This window comes from Macaca nemestrina, chromosome 11 (assembly GCF_043159975.1).
Source record: "Macaca nemestrina isolate mMacNem1 chromosome 11, mMacNem.hap1, whole genome shotgun sequence".
Classification (NCBI taxonomy): domain Eukaryota; kingdom Metazoa; phylum Chordata; class Mammalia; order Primates; family Cercopithecidae; genus Macaca; species Macaca nemestrina.
The window spans coordinates 138,484,050-138,497,809 of record NC_092135.1 but is presented as its reverse complement, the minus strand read 5'-3'; the positions used below and the strand labels follow the sequence as shown (position 1 = coordinate 138,497,809).

At 61.8% G+C, this 13,760-nt stretch overlaps 1 protein-coding gene across 1 annotated transcript in view; it reads right to left on the bottom strand.

The window, feature by feature from the left end:
* Positions 1-13,760, bottom strand: part of LOC105473789 (glypican 1) — a 32,110-nt gene that overhangs the window by 17,087 nt on the left and 1,263 nt on the right. The window lies entirely within an intron of this gene.

Sequence of the window (13,760 nt, the reverse complement as noted above, 5' to 3'; positions counted from 1 at the left end):
AGCTCACTATGGGCCTCGCAAGGGTTTAAGCCGCATCATTTCATCTTCACAGCAGCTGTAGGTCCCGCTGACAGAGCCGACACATAGGGAGCTAAAGTGACCTGCGCAAGGTCACAGGCTAGGAGTAGCAGCACGGGGCCCAGCACGGGGAACAGCCCTGGCCTCTCCCGCCTCCCCAACCCTACAGCCTGCCCTGATTCCGATCCCAGGGGAATTCCTGCGCTGCAGGCAAAGCTGAAGCAGGAGCTGACAAGCCCTGCTGAGCCCGGAGAGGTCTGGGCGGTCCCAGGAGGGCGTCTCCCTAGGGCTTTGATGAGTTGGCGGCCGCCCAGGCACCTCTGCCTGCCTGCCCAGCATGGCAGGTGTGTGGGCTGGAGCTTCTGCCCGGCCCTGCCCTACAGCCACGATTAGGGGGACGAGTGCAGATAAGGCACAGAGGCCAGTTACATCTGAATTGCAAATCAACAATGAATTGTTATTTTAGTACAGTATAAAAGTATTTGGTCCCAAAGAACTGGAAGCAGGAAACGGAACGGGTCCCCATACACCCATGCTCACAGCATTATTCACCAGAGCCAGAAGGTAGAAACGACGTCTCTCCACAGTTCAATAGATTGTTTCCACAAACTGTCTGTAGGCGCATACAATGGAATAGGACTAATCCCTGAAAAGGAAGAAATTCTGACACATGCTCTGGTGTGGAGGAGCCTTGATGACGGTGCTGAGTGAAAGAAGCGACACAAAAGGACAGATCCGGTGATTCCACGTATGTGAGGTCCCTAAAGAAGTCAATTCATAGAGACAGAAAGGATGGCAGGCACCAGGGGTGGTGGAGAGGGGAAATGGGGAGTTGCTGTTTAATGGGGACAGAGTTTCAGTTTTACAAGATGAAAAGGGTCCTGGAGCGGGATGGGGGTGACGGCTGCACAACAGCGTGAACAGACTGAATGCCACTGAACTGAACTCTTAAAAATTGTTAAATTGGCAAATTTTGTCATGCATATTTTGCCACAAAAAGCAAACAACTCTTCTCCCCCCCCCCCCAAATATCTAGGGCGTACTTACAATAAATACATAGGGCATATTTACTCTAAACATTCATTTCCTTATTTGAAATTAAAATATTTGTGACACACTGCGCTACAAAACGATTCAGGGTCTGCCTGAAACTCCCATGTACTGGGGTCCTGTCTTTGCATCTGCTAAATCCGGCAGCCCTTTGCAGCGTCGCGGGTGCGGGGTGGCAGGCGCCTGCCTGAATCACACAGGTCTCCCTACCGGCAGCAGCCCACATCACCTTTGGGCATCCATGGCTGCGCACCCACGTAGCCCTGGCTCCCCCACTCAGGTCTCAGACCCTGTCCAGGCTGGCAGCAGGAGATTTAAGGCCGTTTTCAACTCTGAACTGCCCCCAGCCTCCTTGGAGAGCAATGGGTCTCTCCCGAAATCAGCACTATCTCAATTAACAGGCAGGCAGGACCACCCCCAGCTTACAAATGGGAAGACTGAGGCCCACAGAGGTTAGGTGGCTGCCCCCCAGGTCTAGACCTCTGCCTAAGGCGATCTGCTTCCACTGGCCTGAGCGCCCCCCTGTCCTCACTGAAGGGGAGCAAATGAGAAGCCCAGGCTCGGCACCGGGGCAACCCGAGCCCAGGCGTGGAGATTAGGCCACTCTTGCAAAACTAGGATCAGGCCTGGCCACCCTCGCTGGCCTGACTGTCCCGTCGCTGGCCACGCGCTGCCGAAACCTAGCTGGGCCTCAGGCAGCTGGGCCAGCGTCTGCAAGGCCATGTCTGGGGAGGGATACCTGCTGGCCATGCTGCTGGTCAACGGCCCACCACCAAGAATGCGCAGGGCTCCCAGACCAGGGAGACTCTGAGCAGGTGGCCGTGTCATGTGCCTGCCTGCCTGCCTCCCCAAAGGCGAGCCCTGACCTCCTGTGGGCCCTGCGGGTCCTGCAGCAGGTGGGAATGTGGGCCCTCCGCCTCCATGACTCCCACCTATTTCCCGGAGCCACCTGCCGGAGGAGAGCCGGAGGCTCAGAGTTCCACCCCCAGGCACCTGGAGTCTTGACTCCGCCCTGTCTATACCCAGACTGCCTGGCAGGGACTGTCTACACCTAGACTGCCTGGCAGGAGGAGGGATGCCGGGATCCCATGAGATGGTTCTGGGCAGAGGTTGGGGACGCTGCCTGGGGCGGGCACATGAGATCCAGGAGGCAGACAGCCTGGGGGAAGGAACCAGCCCCATCTTGTAGGGGAAGGGAGAGGTCCCTATGAAGGCAGCTGTCCAGACCCAGGGTCAGCATCTCCTGCCCTTCCTGCCTCTCCACAGGGCCTGCGGTGCCTCCTGGAGTCTCCACCCTCGACTCTCTTCCTGAAAACCAGCTGCCACCCTCAAGGCAGGCCTGAGAGCGCCTCCGGCCGTCCCACTGTCACTGCGCCCTGGGGACACTGTGCATTCCACCCAGAATGGCCTGGCAGCAACTCTTCTTGCCATTTCCAACTTCTCATATCCAGCACCAGCGAATGGGAGTGCTGACACGGCGTGCTGTGAGTGCCCAGGGCAACACCCAGGAAGCACCTGCGCCAGTGACGAGGATGGGGTCTCCTGTCCAGGCGGATCTGGCCCTGGCTCCCCAGCCTGGCCTTCCTCCCTCCCCATGGAGTGCCCTCATCCACAGCCCGCCTTCTGGAAGATGGCACTTAGAGAAAGAGTAAGCCTCCCTGACATGACATACGCTGGACAGAAGGCGGGCCAGCCTTCTGCCGGGCACACGGCGACTGTGGGGCAGGGGCAGGGCCAGCCTTCTGCCGGGCACACGGCGACTGTGGGGCAGGGGCAGGGCCAGGGACACTGGCAGTGTGGAGCCAGCCCTTAGCCCCCCGTGACCCCCCAGCAGGTTGGTTTTGGCTTTCCCTCAGGACCCGCCCCTTTGCCAAGACGACGGCCACCGGGAACGGCCACGATCTTCAAGAGAAGCAGCCCTCGGCCAAGGGTGTGACCTTCCCCAGAGGCCTGGCAGGCCGCCTCCCTGGGAACCCCGAGGTCCATGTGGACAGGGGAGCAGGCAGTGTGTGCACACCCACGCGCCCTCCCCCTCCACCTGCCGGCTCTGCACCGGCCTCAGAGTGGCCCTCACACACCCTCCTCACGGCGTTGAGCCTTCCTGACCTGAAATGACAGCCGATGTCGCCCCAGCCACACAGAGGTCCCAGAGAGAGTACAGGGACTTTGCTGTGTCCCAGTGCCCAGAACAACCTCTGTGTCGGGGCATAGCTCAAGAGATCTCTGCTTGAGGGAGGAATGAACATGGGGGTCATCTACGACACCTCACTTTCGACTCAGACCTATGGTCATGCCCCTCCTGGCTCTGGGGTCCAGCCTTAATGCCCTCAGACCCTGCCCACCCAGCCCCCAGCCCCATCTCTGCCTGGCCCACTCACTGCCTCTGCTACTCAGAAACGGGGTGAAGCCTACCCCTTCTGGGCATCCCTGGGTGCCAGATGGCAGGGGTTCAGCCATGCCAGGCTGGGCTTCCAACATGGCTGTGGGTGGACACCCCTGCTTGGGCTTGGGGCACCAGTCCACCCCGGATTCTGAGCCCATCTGTGCGGCTCCACTGCTCCCCTCAGGCAGGTCTCTCCACACTGCCCGGGGCTGCTCACCCTGGCCCTCTCTCCCTCCTCTGCGGGCCAAATGACGTGGGCCAGGAGAACCCAGTCCTTCCGGTCTGTTCCCCAAGTCTCCTCTCTGGTCCTCTCAATGAGCAGTGCTCCAGGCCCCAGATGCTCCAGGCTCCTTGGGTTGGGGAGGAGCCCCGGGTGCCTAGCCCCAGTTGAGGGTCCTATGAGGCAGCATGGGAGGCCGAGGACAGGGCAAGAGATGGCCATGGCAAGAGAGGGCAAGAGATGGCCATGGTAGGAGAGGGCCAAACTGCACTGGGGAGCCCTGGGCCAGTCCCCAGCCAGGGAGGGGTCTTCAGGGTTCGGCCCTCGGGGTTCACATGACTCAAATGGGTGAGTGGTTGCAAACCTCACGTGCAGACGTCTAGACTCCTGCATGTCACACCCCTTTACTTGTAACTCACACAAGCTACACACTCATGGTGGCCGAGCACAGGCACAGCTTGTGTGGACCCTCTCACATACGCCCTGTCTCTGCGTTAACCGCGTCCAGAGAGCAAGTGCTCTGTCTGCGGCTGCGTTTCAGCACCAAGAACAGCACCCAGCACCCAGTAGGAGCTCAAGGAGCCTCCACCAATGATGCAGAAGACCTGGGATGCGTCTCCCTCACTCACACGGCAGGCAAAGGGCCCTGCTCCTTACTCCGCCCAAGGTGCCTGGGGACCCCTCACCACGTCCCCCCGTTCCAGACCCTTGGCCACGGCAGGCCCTCCTGGGTACAGACATACTGGGCCCCAAGCCTTTCCTTCTCTGCTACGGGGGCAACTCGCTGCTCAGGTCAGCCTGACTTTCTCTGTGCCGTGGGCCCCCTCGCCCACTGCTGAAGCCTGCAGACGCTTTCTCAGGATGAGGCTTGTTTCTGAAGCGTACAGCTACACAGAGGACTATGGAAGAAGAGTTCACCACACACAGTTACCAGAATATGATACGACGAATTGTGAGGTGGCCACGCACGTGCTTCTCCAGGAGGTGGTTTTAAAGGAGCCATGACGGGTCTAATACCAACTAGGATTCAAAGTCAGGCGAGGGGACGCAGTTTCCAAGCTGCCTGCTACGGATGTGAAGGGGCATGAACAGTGGTGATGTCTACTGTGACAAAGCCCCAGGTCTTGGAACACCATCGTTCCGACTAAGGAGAAATGCTAAATTCTGGTTAGAGCTTAGCAATGATGGAGATGTAATCTCTTTCTCAGCCAAGTTCATGAACCCCCTGAATTACATCCCAGAACCTCATCCGTGCAGCCACAGGAGGGCAGGTGCATCTAGAACCACCCTCCTGCATGCTGCCACCACAGTCTGCCCATCCTCCCATCCTAGCACCTGGCGCTGAGTGGTGCCGCCGCCTCTGAGCTCCCTCTTCCCCTGGCGTGGTCCCGCCTACAGCTTCGGTTCAAGTATTTCTCTTGGGGGTGCTACTGGCGTTTGTGGAAAGGCACCTCCATCTCACAGGATTACTGGGCTCCCTGGCCCCACCCACTGAAGACCAGAGCACCCCCACTCCTAAATCACTGGGATGTCACAAGTGCCCAGGGCAACTGCTCCTGGTTGGAAGCCACCATATCCCAGGGGACCTTCCCAGGTATGTGTCTGACCTGCAGCCACCCTTCACCCCAAATTGCCCGCAGGCTGAGGCTATGCACACAGAACAGGGAGGCACCTGTTCTAATACCTAACATCCCGGGTGTGAGGCCACAGAAGGGAGACTGAAGATGCCAAGGAGTGTCCTGTGTGCAGCTCCCCCAGGCTCGGGGAGGGGCATTGTGCTCAGGGACAGTGGGGCTGGATTACACAAAGCCTTGTTCTTTTAAAATACCTCCTTGGGTCCAGCGTGTCCCAAGCTCCATGACAACTGGAGATGCATGGAAACGCCTGAGCCAACTCTGGTGGCAGGTGGCATCAGCTTTGTCCCCAGGGCCTGGCAGATGGTCACAGGTGGGTGGGATGTGCTCCCTGCAATCTCCAGAGCCAAGGATGGGTCTCCTGGCCCCGGTTCTTGAGGAGACACTTGGATGTCACAAATGGGTTACCACAGGGACAGGATCAGAACAGCCACAGAGAGCCCCAGTCACCAAGGATGCGCCAGACACAGGGGTGACCTGCAGGGTCCACAGGGGGCCCTGGCACTTAGGCTGCACCAGATGCAGGGACAGGCTGAGACCATCACCCATGGGCCACAGCTCTGTGACGCACTGGACAGCTGTCCTTGGTGTTTGGGGAAATCGTCTGAAGGTGTGCACAGGCCACAGACTTCCCTACAGGTCCCACTGCTGATGGTGCACCCAGGAAACACCCCTGCCAGGGAGGCTCAGGGTCCTGTCGCTGCTGTGTGGGCCTGTCCAAGGCTTGGCTGTTCCCAGGAGGGAGACGCGCTGTTCTGGGCCTCAGAGCATTGGGGTCACTGCAGCCAGATCCATCACCCCAGGATGGACCAGCGGGCAAGGACAGGGCTCAGGACCAGCGGGCGAGGACAGGGCTCCGGACCAGCAGGCAAGGACAGGGCTCAGGACCAGCGGGCGAGGACAGGGCTCCGGACCAGCGGGCGAGGACAGGGCTCAGGACCAGCGGGCGAGGACAGGGCTCAGGACCAGCGGGCGAGGACAGGGCTCTGGACCAGCGGGCGAGGACAGGGCTCAGGATGGACAGTGCCGCAGGGTCCTGGGCAGCTGGATTTAGGAGTCCCCAGAAGCCCCAGCCAAGTTTCTCAGTAGAACCCGAACTTCTGTGGGGCAGGAAGAGAAGCCTAGCAACGTTGTGCTTCCTGGCCCGCCCAGCTCACCCTTGTCCCTCAGGAGCCAGGACAGCAGGCGGGCATGTGGTGCCCACTGCGGGGCCGGCTCTGACCTCAGGAGACCTGCTGGGCGTGGTGACTGGGCTGGGCTGAGGCTAGCCGGGCCCTCCTGCGGCGTGTGTCCTCACACGGCCCCAACACGGGGCTGCAAAGAAGCCAAGCCGTGTTCACAGTCTCCCCTCCCATGTGCTCCCAGTGCCCCTCAGGCCTCTGGGTGCCTGCACCTGTGGGGTGGTCTGTGGCCTTGGCCCAGCTCCCCATCCTCTGACCCAGCCTCACCCCTGCTAGCCAGGCCCAGAGCAGGAGTGAGTCACTCGGCAAGCAAGTGTGGGGCCTGGCCCGGGGCAGCGAGGCCTCTCAGCTCTGAGCCCTGGGGACCCTTCTCTGGGACTCAGCTTTCCAAACTGCAAACGAAGTGGTGCTCAGCCCACCCAGTAGACAGCCCCTGGTGCTGCCAACTCTGGGAACTCCTGGGGCGCCTCAAAGATGGGAGCGGACCAGGGGAGGGAGGGCCTGGGGAAGGAGGGACCCCAAGGTCCTCCTCACTGCCCTGCTCCAGCCCCAGTCCCCTCCTCTCACTGTCCACCAGCTGCGTCCCATCAAAGACCCCTGAGAGCCCACCGGCCGGCCTCGTTCACAGCTGCCGCTGGGCCTCACCTCCCACTGCCCCATGCTGGGCTCAGGGTTTGTGCTGCCGAGTCCCCTGGCCTCAGGGATGATCTACAGTGGCTCTGTGGCTGGCCCTCCTCCCCACCAGAGCCCTGGGAGGTCTCCTCCTCCTGAAGGAGCAGGTTGGGGGGAGCCCCTGGGGGCTGCCCTGTCACCCTGCCAAGCCTCCAGGACCCAAGGGGCACTTAGCACAAGAGAACAGTGGGCCTCGTCGGCCAGCCACCACCTCAGGAGTCAGCAGCGGTGCGGCCTCCTGGTACCCGGGCCTCCCTCACCTCTGCATCTCCAAGCCCTCGCTGGCGCCCTCACCCTGCAGTCCCACTGCCTCCCCGTCCAAAGTCCACCTGAAGGGCTCTGCCCCTGACAAGTGGGACCCTGGGGCCTGTCCAAGGCACACTCACACCACTGAGCCACGACTCCCCAACCCAACCTGGAGAAGGTTTTCAGGCCAGCCTGGCCACTGCCCCCCACCCAGGTCCTGTGACGGCACAGGCGGCGGCATCCTCAGCCACTGCTGTGCCACTAGACCTGGAACATCACCTGAGTGGCCTGGCCCTGCCACCCGGACCTGAGGGAGAAGCGGAGGCCCAGGGCAGGAGGGGCTGGCCAAGGAGCCAGGAGCTTCGCAGGGTCTGAAGCTGAGGCCTCCCGGGCTTGTGGGGACCAGGCTGTGCCCTGAGAGCACCTCCGGTGGGCGGGGGTGAGCGGCAGGCGGGGGCGTGGCGACTCCCTCACACTGTCACCAGGGTCTCAGGCACATCTGTGCTGAGCTCTAAGCCCATTACAGAGACACAGCCCCGTGCTCAGGAGGCCACAATCATGAAACACCCAGAGCCTCGGGGTCTTTGCTGCCTGACGGGAAGACGTAGGTGTGCTGGGCTGGGCTAGCTCCCTACTACAGGCTAAACTGTGCCACCAAAAACCCACACAGCCCAGGTCTAACCCCGATTCCTCAGGATGTGACTTTGGGTGTGGAGTCTGGTTAAGAAGAGATGGTACTGGTGGGCCCTGACCCAATTAGAGCCGTGTTCTTGTGAAGAGGGGGAATTCGGAGACAGAAGCGCACACGAGGAGAGTGGCCTGTGAAGAACAAGGTGGGATTTACCAGCCAAGGAACATCCGGAAGCTGGCAGCGGCCGAACAGACTCTTCCTCAGCCTCAGAAGGGGCCAGCCTGGTGGACGGACACCTTGATCTCAGGCTTCCAGCCTCTAGAACCACAGATGACACACGTCTGCAGCTACAGCTGCTCAGCCCGTGGCACTGTTCTGGCGTGTTCTGGAAACACCTGTGCTCCTAACCCCAGCACCCATCCCTGCCTGGCACCGGGAGGGACTTGGGGCCTTCGCCACCCTGTGCAGAGCTCAGGCCTGCCCAGACGGTGGCCCCAGCAACAGGCAGTGTACATGTTGGGGGATGCCCAGGAAGTCAAGCTGTGGCGAAAGGCCGGAGGAGGAGCTGTGGGTGGGCACGGGGAGGACGCCGTGGAGGGAGGGGATAGGTGTGCCAGGAAGGTGGGTCAGCAGGAGCTGGTGGGAGATGGAGCTGAGGCCACAGGCAGAGGAGGGGATGGTGTGAGGCTGGCCTGGCCCTCTCAGGGGCTCCTAAACCCACCCCGGATTCCAGACTGCTACTGAGCCTGGGGCAGTGGGGTGTGCCCCTCACACCTGCACTTCCCTGCCACCCACAGAGGGCCAAGAGCAGCCAAGGAGGCTGCAGCTCTGGGCCCTGCTCCCCAGCATTGCCCTCACCTGACTGCTGCGTGCTCCCGCCTGGGTGTGGGGCCTGGAAGTGGAGGGAGAACCACCCGTTTCCCTGGCCCACGCCTCAACACCCTGCACTGCACCCCCCACCCCATCAGGAGACTTCAAGCGGCTCAGGGCACCTGCCCAGGCCTGTTCCCAGACAAAGAAAAGCCGCCACAGGCACGGCAGCGAGGAGCCCAGGCTCCAGGTAGGCGGCTCTTGTCTGGAGCCCCCACGTAAGGTGGGCAAGATCCCGGGCCCCACAGGGCTGTGCTGGCGACTGGCAAGATCCAGGTTGGCTCAGGGCTCTGGACACGTCGACACTGGACAGGGCCAGGGTTGGACAGAGGCCCCGCATATAGCAGTGCCCACACCCAGCCTCCACCAGGGATCCAGTCTTGATCTGAAATAACCGAGTCAGGCCCTGGGAGAACAGTCTGGCTTAAGAAAAGGCATCCAGCCTCTCACCGGCCCAGGCATGGCACATGTGGGGCCCCAGGCCAGACCTGACCCGTGTGGCTTCGAGTGAGCCCCTCCTGTGGCTCATCTCCCGTCTAGTGCCAGCCCACGGCTGACACCTGGGCCACGCACGTGGATGCCACAGAACAGACATGGGCATGTTCAGATACCCACTAAGCTCTCCTCTGGGATCGGATGCCCAGTCCTGCGGCTCGGCCACCAGGTAGGTATGCCCCCAGTCCTGCGGCTCGAACACCAGGTAGGTATGCCCCCAGTCCTGCGGCTCGGCCACCAGGTAGGTATGCCCCCAGTCCTGCGGCTCGGCCACCAGGTAGGTATGCCCCCAGTCCTGCGGCTCGGCCACCAGGTAGGTATGCCCCCAGTCCTGCGGCTCGGCCACCAGGTAGGTATGCCCCCAGTCCTGCGGCTCGGCCACCAGGTAGGTATGCCCCCAGTCCTGCGGCTCAGCCACCAGGTAGGTATGCCCCCAGTCCTACTGCAGGGAGGCGTCCTCAGCACCTGGGAAGATGTGTCAGCCATGGGCTCGCACTGTCCCTAGTGATCGCTGGTGTGAAGGTACAAGCCCCAACAGACCAGCCTGCCTCGTCTCCCTGGCTTGGCACCTGTGGGCACCTGAATAGGATGCCTGTCCACTAATCCTGGGGCACTTGGCCCAGTGTGGGTGGCTGGTCTGCCCTGTTGGGGACATGCAGGGCTTTGCAGCACCCGCCAGGAACAGCCCTCCTAGCAGGCTGGAGCGGCAGCTCTCCCCTGACAGGCAGTGGAGCCAGGCCGGAGGGCGAGGCCCAGCTGTGTGGAAGGCCGACTCTCCGGGCAGCAAGGCCAGGAGGAGCTGGGCAAGACTGCAGGCAGGGAGGCCTGGAGGAGTCCCGGTTAAATGTTCCAAATGTGCCTAAGAGATGGAGTCCAGGCCCAGGAGACCTGGCTGGGGAATGCACGAGCCTTCCAGAAAGTGCAGAGCCTGGGACAGGCAGCCTGGCCTGGCTTTACTGGACAGTGGTCAATGCTGCAGCCAGATCCGGCCCTAAGAGGAAGGCTTCGCCAGGCCTCGGTTTACTCATTTGCAAAACGGGTCTACAAAGACCCCTTCCGTCTGATGTGTTAACCAGACAGTAATGGGAAACGCTTCACAAGCCGGGTTCACGAGTGCTCTTGGGGTACTGGATGCCATTAACTGAGATGGGTGTGTGGGCCTTTGCAGAAGGTGTCCGGGGAGAGGGGAGGACACGGCCCGAGGCTGCCCACGAGGTGCACAGCATCCCGGCACCTTCTCCCTCCTGGCCACCTTCGTGGGAGGTCATGATTATTCCCTTTCTCTCCTGCGAAGAGGCCCAGGGAGGCTGTGGATGGGATGCGGGTGGGGGCATCTGTGCCTGAGGACTGTGGTGGCCTGCCTGGCCTGGGAGGCTTGGCGGTCCAGCAGGGACCCAGGTCACTGCATCACACAGGTGGCCCTGTCGGATCAGGGCTCCACTGAGATCGGCTCAGTCCTCATGCTGGGGATGATGAAATCCCAGCTCCTCTCGTGGAAGGAAGAGCGGTGGCACAGCAAAGGCTGAGGACCACCTGGGAGCCACACGGAGCCACCTGTACAGGACAGGGCACAGGGAACCATCTGGTCTGGTGAGGGGCTGTACGCCAGGCAGCCTCCGAGAGGCCCGCTGAGCAGGACTGAGAGGCAGATGCTGGTGGGCTCTCCTGGGCCCGGCCAGGAGCACCCTTTCAGGCATGTGGGAAGGAGAGGTCCAGGCCCTCTGAGGACGGTCCCCCAGCGTCTGTGTGCCAACCACCCAGGCGGTCAAAAGTGGCACAGAGAAGATTCCTTCACAGGGGCCCAACGAGTGGGTGCTTGGTACAGGCTCCAGGGCACGCTGGTACCCACTCCGGCTGGTAGGCGGGTTGCCACCCCAGGGCACAGGGGCGGCCAGGCAGTTCCTGTGATACAGACAGTCCCATACCCCGCTCTGACTTCTGCCCCCAAAACTGGACCTTAGGGCCCCTCCTCCTCTGCCTCAGGCTGGGAGACCCTGAGAACAGGGGTGTCTGCTCTGAGGAGACCCTCCTCTACCCTCCACGTGTCGCTCCCCACCCAGCACAGCCAGATGTAAAGCCAGGAAGGCCTGGGGGTGTCCTATGAGAAGCGACCCTGGGCCGGGAGTCAGTCAGGTTCTGTGGCTACAACAGGGAAACAGACAGAGGTGGTCCCAGCAACCAGTGCCAAGGTGGGGCACTGGGACCCCAGCAAAGGAGCAAACAGACACATAACACATCACATCAGACGTCAGGGGACCAGGAAGGTGCTCCGGGAACACCTATGCTCCGATACAACCTTGCAGGGAAAAGCAGGAGGCCTGCTGGCACGTGGGCAGTGATTCAGCATGAGGACTCCTGGCAGTGCAGGGGTGCCCAGGGTGCCACTCGGCTCCGCCCTTGCCTTCTGTGCCGTGCCCTGGCACAAAGGGAGGGTGGCTGGGTGCCCCGCCACAGTGCCATGGTCCAGCTGGTGGCACCCAGGCCTGCTTCCTTGCCCATAAGATGGGACGACTACTCCTGTCACTGCAGCCTGGCCCGGCTGTCCAGAAGACAAAAGGCGGCTCAAAAGGGAGCCCGACATGTCCTGACGCTGCCCTCTTTCATAAGTCTCCTGTCGCCCACTGCCATTTCTGGTCCCTGGGGCAGAGGCCGGGAAGGCCAGCCACACACCCAGGGCCACCTGCTCTCCTTCCCACGAGGAAGTATCAGATCTCTACCCCACCTGCTCTGGGCCAGCGAGGTGTCCAACCCCAGGGGGCTCCCATCCCCTCTGCGGAGGTCCCCCTGGAGAAGTCTGGATGCAGGACAGACGGGACTGAGGATGGTGCCCACTAGGCCACACAGGGTCCTGGGCTCCTGGGAGGATATGCCGCCCAGGGGCCACCAGAGGGCGCCCGTCCCGCGGAGCCCAGGCCCAGCCAACAAAGCAGGAGGGGACACTGGATTTGGCTACCCCAGGGCTGCTGCGGCCCGAGGGGTCACCCTGTTCCCATCAGCCCACGTGCCTCCCACATTGTCTTCTGTACCCTGGGCCCCGAAGTTTACTCCCCACTTCTGCAGCCATAGGGGGTCCAGGGAGAGAGGCTCCCGTCGGAGGAGCACCGGCTAGAGAAGCAGTAACCCTGCCCAGTTGCAGTCCTGGCCTTGCAGGCCTGGAGGAGGGTGGCACCCCGAGCCCTGGCGGCAGGCACCGGCCCATGGCTGGCATCGTGGTTAGACAGCTGGAGGGCGTTCATACTCCCCACGTGGGGTGGACAGCATCCCCTGCCCCATCAGACACAGAGAAACCAACACAATCTGCCTGTCCTGGGTCTCTAACCCACTGCATTCCCCAACCCAAGGGCAGCAAGACCCACGCTCTCTGGCCCAGCCCCACGTAAACTTCTCCATCTTGTCCTGCCCTCTCTTCTCACCCTTGGGAGACGGCCAAACTCTGCCACTCTGTCTCTCTAACTGGGAACAGTGACCTGTGAATGCCAACAGGGTTAGGTTGGCTCCTAAGGGTGCAAATGCCCAGAGAACATGAAGGTACTAAAAAGGGCTGGGGGCTAATGGCTTCCAACGGAGCAGCATTCAAGACTCTGGGCTGGGAGGGGCAGCCATTCAGCCACTCTGCTACCCTGGTGCCTGGGGAGGGATTCACCAGGAAGGTCAGGGATGCCTCTCTGGGTGTGGGTAGAGGGGCAGAGAACGAACCCAACCGTGCCCAGGGCCTTGTGCTGCCTGGCATCCAGGTGTGCCCCTACCTGGGATAGACAGAGCCCAGCCTGGAAATGACAGGGCTGACTCTGCAGAGGCACAGGAAGGTCTGTTCCGGGGACTTTGGACGGGTCCTTGCAAGACCCTCAGGCTGGTGGGGAGGGCATCGGGAGATCCGCCAAGAGACTGTGGGTTCTGTTCCTCCTGGGGGGAGCGGTCAGGGGGTCCTTAAAGAACCTCAGGCTGGGGGCACTGGGAGATCCACCAAGGGCAAGGGGCTGTCTGTGGGTTCTGTTCCTCCTGGAGGGGCAGGGATCCAGAGCCCGGCTGCCTCCTCCCACCGCTTCCCACCCCGCCCCCCGCAGCGAGGCATGGTCACAGACCCCCCCTCACCCAGACGCACGGATCCTCCTTGCTCAGAATCCCCAGGACCGTGGGCATTCCTGTGAGTCCCCATCTGAGTGGCCCTCCACCCGCACTCCTACTCCCCTGGTTTCAGAGGAGCCCCCCAGAGCAGGAACCTGGTCTGCTCTATTCTTGCCCACTGAGTCCCTGGCACGGGGTACAGACCGAGGGTGGTCCCCACACGTGGGAAGGTGAAGCTTGGGTTCCAAAAGGTCTTTAGAATACGGAGCCCACCGCTCCACCCATCCGTACACTT